Below are 5,222 nucleotides of genomic sequence, written 5' to 3'. Positions count from 1 at the left end.
ATGCAAGACTGGTTCAACATACATAAAGCAATAAATGTAATACACTATATTAACAGAGTCAAAGACAAAAACCATGTGATCATCTCAATAGATGCAGAAAAAGCATTTGACAAAATTCAACACATATTCATGATAAAAACCCTGCAGAAAATTGGAATAGATGGTCTTTATCTCAACTTCATAAAGGCTATCTATAAAAAAACCAAGAGCCAACATCATAATAAATGGTCAAAAATTGAAAACCTTCACACTGAAATCAGGAACAAGACAAGGATGTCCACTATCACCACTCACTCCTATTCAATATACTTTTGAAAAAATTAGCCATAGCAATTAGACAAGAGAAAGAAATAGAAGGAATAAAGATAGGAAAGGAAGAAGTTAAACTGTCATTATTTGCTGACGATATGATACTCTACGTAAAAGACCCAAAAAACTCTGCCAAAAGATTTCTGGACTTAATTGACAAATTTAGTAGATTAGCTGGATACAAGGTCAACACTCAAAAATCAATAACCGTCTTGTACACAAATAACAGACTCACTGAAAGAGAAATTCGGGAAACAATCCCTTTCACAATAGCATCCACAAAAATGAAATATCTAGGAATCAATCTAATGAAAGAAGCAAAAGACCTCTACATTGAGAACTACAGAACTCTGAAAAAAAGTGATCAAAGAGGATATGAGAAAATGGAAAGATATCCCCTGTCTCCTGGGTAGGAAGAACCAATATAGTGAAAATGGCCATAGTTCCAAAACTGCTATACAGATTCAATGCAATCCTGATTGAAATCTCAACATCGTATTTCACAGAACTAGAGAATCCAAAAGTTCATCTGGAACCAGAAGAGACCTAGAATAGCAAAAGCAATTCTAGGCAACAGGATCGTGGCAGGGGGTATCACAATTTCCAACTTGAAACTGTACTACAAAGCCACTGTGATTAAAAAAAAAAAAAAAGCATGGTACTGGCAAAGAAACAGACCCAAGGATCAGTTGAACAGTTAGAAGAAGCAGAAACAACTCCAGACATACTCAGCTACCTCATTTTTGACAAAGGAGCCAACCATCCTCACTGGAGGAAAGATACCCTCTTTAATAAATGGTGTTGGAAAAACTGGATTTCAACTTGCCAAAGATTGAAACTAGACCCCTATCTTTCACCATGCACTAAACCAAAATCAAAGTGAATTAAAGATGTAAATATTAAAACAGAAACACTAAACTTGCTGGAAGATAAGTTACGTAGAACTGTCCAAGACATTGGCATAGGAAAAAACTTTATGAACAAATCCTCAGTAGCACGGAACTAGCACAAAGAATCAATAACTGGAATCTCATCTTATTAAAGGGCTTCTGCACTCCAAGAGAAACCAACAGCGCTAAGAGACAACCTATAAGGTGGGAAAACGTATTTACCAGCTGTTCCTTAGACAAAGGTCTACTATCTAGAGTATATAAAGAACTAAAAATAAATCAGATGCCCCAAATATAAAGACCCAGTTCAAAAATGGGCATCTGAAATGAGCAGACATTTCTCAGGCAAAGAAGTGAAGGCAGCAAATAAATATATGAAAAAATGTTCAATCACTGGTCATTAGATAGATGCAGATGAAAACAATGCTGAGATTCCACCTCACACCAGAAAGAATGGCTGCTATCAAGAAATCAACCAATAACAAATGCTGGCAGGGGTGCGTCTAGGAGTGTATGCTGGCGAGGTCTCCGAGCCTTGGGTTCCGCTGACCAGAGAGGCGCTGCCAGAGCGCCCCAGCCCTGGTAGGCATACCCTGGTGGGCATACCCCGGCGCACCGTAGGGGTGCTTCCATCTGGCTCTTCCGTCTCCGCCGGGTCTGCACGGAGGGTGGAGCTGCGGGCCGAGGATGTGATGGGAGCACGGTTCCAGCGAGGAGGCCGCGCCAGTGACACCGATGGCGGGGGAGTCGGCGCTCCAAGTTGTGGAGAAGCTGCAGGCACGCCTGGCCGCGAACCCGGACCCCAAGAAGCTATTGAAATATTTGAAGAAACTCTCCACCTTACCTATTACAGTAGACATTCTTATGGAGACTGGGGTTGGGAAAACACTATAGCTTTCGAAAGCACGAGCAAATTGGGAGCTTTGCCAGGGAACTCGTGACCCAGTGGAAGAAGCTGGTGCCTGTGAAACAAAACAATGAAGCTGAGGAACAGGACTTTGAGAGGAACAGTTTACAAAAGGGCCCTTGGGAAGCTCTTCAGAGGGAAGAAGAGATGGAAGAGGACTACCAGGAAAACTGGAAAGCTTCTAGCAGCCTATCCTATAGCCCTGAGCACAGACAGAAAAAACACAAAAAGCTCCCAGAGCTTGAAAAATCTCACAAAGCGTCTCACAGTCATGAGAGGAGAAAGAAAAAGGGGTCTCAGAGTATCACCAGCATACTCTTCAGACCCTGAATCTTCTGACTGTGGCCATGTCCATTCCCCTCTGTCCTCTGGCAGTCCTCATCAGATGTACACAGACCATTACAGGTCCCCAGAAGAGAACCACGAGCCCACTGTTCCACATCAGAAACCTGGAAAAGGTCACAGGAATGCCTTTCAGGACAGACTGGTGGTCAGCCAAGAGTGACACCTGGGTGAACCCCGGGAGAGAAAGGGATTGTGAACCCAAACAAGAAGCACAAATCTTCCCATAAGGAGAAATGCTCCAGAGAAGCCAAGAGTGATGAGAAGTCCTCTTTGGGCAGAGAAAAACTGCAAAAGACCCTCTCCAGAGAGGAAAACCGAAGGCCACCCTCAGGGGACAGCACCAAGGAGAAACTGCCCTCTAGTGCTGTCAAGAAAGAGAAGGAAAGAGAAGGCAGAAGCCTCAAAAAGAAGTGTTTACCCTCTGTGGAGGTTGCTTCAGACAACCACCTTAAAAAGTCAAAGCATAAGGACTCCAAGAAAACCAAGTCAGACAAAAACAAACAAAGTGCACGTGGCTTGGACACAGGAAAATGGGCGGAAGATCTACCCAAAACAAGAGAAAAGGTTTCTAACAACCTCAAGGCTCAGGAAAGGAAAGTAAAAACTTCTAATTCGGATAGAAAGTCACTGGGTTCACTCCCTAAAGTAGAGGAGGCATACATGGATGATGAATTTGAGCAGCCCACCATGTCGTTTGAATCATAACTCAGCTATGACCAGCCCAGCAAGAAAAAGAAGAAGATTGTAATAACTTCAACCACAGCAGCTGGGGAAAAAGGACTTTAAAAAAGTGATTCTAAAAGCACTAGTAAAAACTTGGACTCAGTTCAGAAATTGCCCAAGGTGAATGAAAACAAATCTGAGAAGCTGCAGCCAACTGGAGCCGATTCAGCCAGGCTGAGAAAGGTCCCCACTGAAGCACTGCCAGTGTTGCCAGACCTCCCATTTACCCACAATCCAGGCCAATTACCACCCACTTCCTTCCTTTGAATTCATGTCCTCCTCCCAGCCAAAGCAAAAAGCATTCTCTTCGCCCCAGGAAGAAGAAGCTGGATTCACTGGGTGAAGAATGAACTCCAAGATGCAGGTGTACTCTGGTTCCAAGTGTGCCTATCTCCCCAAAATGATGACTTTGCACCAGCAGCGCATCCATGTACTCAAAAATAACATTGATTCCATCGTTGAAGTGGGAGGAGTCCCCTATTCCGTTCTTGAACCCGTTTTGGAGAGGTGTACACCTGACTAGCTGTATCGCATAGAGGAATACAATCATGTTTTAATTGAAGAAACAGATCAATTATGGAAAGTTCATTGTCACTGAGACTTTAAGGAAGAAAGACCAGAAGAGTATGAGTCCTGGCGGGAGATGTACCTGCAGCTTCAGGATGCCCGAGAGCAGAGGCTACGAGTCCTAACAAAGAATATCCAATCTGCACATGCCAATAAGCCCGAAAGCAGACAAGCAAAGATGGCCTTTGTCAACTCTGTGGCCAAGCCACCACATGATGTCTGGTGGAGGCAGGAGAAGTTTGGAACAGGAGGAGTAGTTATCCATGAGAAAGTCAAGATTAAACCAGCCCCGTACACCACAGGAAGCAGCCACACTCCCACCAGTAGCAACAACTTTAACTCTAGCCTGGAGGAGCCAGCCTATGATGGCCCCAGTACCACCAGTGCCCATTTGGCACCAGTGGTCAGCAGTACTCTTTCCTATGATCCTAGAAAACCGGCTGTGAAGAAAATTCCCCGATGATGGCCAAGACAATTAAAGCCTTCAAGAATAGATTCTCCAGATGATAAACTGAGGACTTGCCTTGGAGATGGAATTTGAGAGATAGGGACAATGGGGACTGTGGAGTGAGCCTTCCAAAGGAGACCAGAATTTTTTGCTTTGTGGAAACTTTTAGGCTCTGAGTCCTGCATATCTGCAGGTGTTGGCCCTGTGTGCCACAGCCCCGAACCCTGCCCGGAGCATGCTTCAGAATTCTTAAGACGACGTGAAGCCTCAGTCTCACTGAGGATTTTAAGGTTAATTATACTTTTGTTGCTAATTAGAATCTTTGTAAACTATAAGACATAGTTTTAATTAATAAATATTGCCCCCATATTGTAAAAAAAAAAAAACCCTGGCGGGGTTGTCGGGAGAAAGGAACACTTCCTCATTGTTGGTGGGAGTGCAGACTGGTGCAACCACTGTGGAAATCAATATGGAGATCCTCAAACAACTAGGATCAGAAGTCCCATTTGACCCAGCTATTCTTCTGCTGGGGATCTTACCAAAAGAATTAAAAGAATCATACCACAGTGATATATTCATACCCATGTTCATAGTAGTACAGTTTGTAAGAGCTAAAACTTGGAAGCAGCCCAATTGCCCATCAAATGGAGACTGGATAAAGAAAATTTTTTTTTTTTTATAAAATGTAGTACTACTCAGCCATAAAAAATGAAAAATGAGAGACATTTATAGCTAAGTGGATGCAGACTGAGGCCATACTCAAGTGAAATAAATAGGACACACTTGTGTAAATACCAAATAGTTTCTCTGGTGTGAAAAACTAAAAGTGTAAATAATCAAAATGTATAATTGATATTATACATTATAATTGAAATAGGAAGAAAACATCTAAAGGAATAGGGGAAATGGGAGGGGAAAGGGAAATGAAAGAAGGGAAAAGAAAAAATATGAGAAAAGGAAAAACATGGAAACAGGGAAATAGGGAATGGTGGGGGGGCGGTGAAGGGAGAGCAGGGGAATGGGGAAAAAATAA

General features: G+C 42.9%; 1 pseudogene; it reads left to right on the top strand.

The window, feature by feature from the left end:
- The first annotated feature begins 1,884 nt into the window (after positions 1-1,884).
- Positions 1,885-4,248, top strand: LOC101708134 (elongin-A pseudogene; annotated as a pseudogene).
- Positions 4,249-5,222: the final 974 nt, after the last annotated feature.

Source organism: Heterocephalus glaber, unplaced genomic scaffold (genome assembly GCF_053883595.1).
Source record: "Heterocephalus glaber isolate CG9 unplaced genomic scaffold, H.glaber_assembly_v1.0 deba00000122, whole genome shotgun sequence".
Lineage (NCBI taxonomy): Eukaryota > Metazoa > Chordata > Mammalia > Rodentia > Bathyergidae > Heterocephalus > Heterocephalus glaber.
Note: the sequence above shows the minus strand (reverse complement) of the source record. Positions and strands in the feature narration are given on the sequence as shown.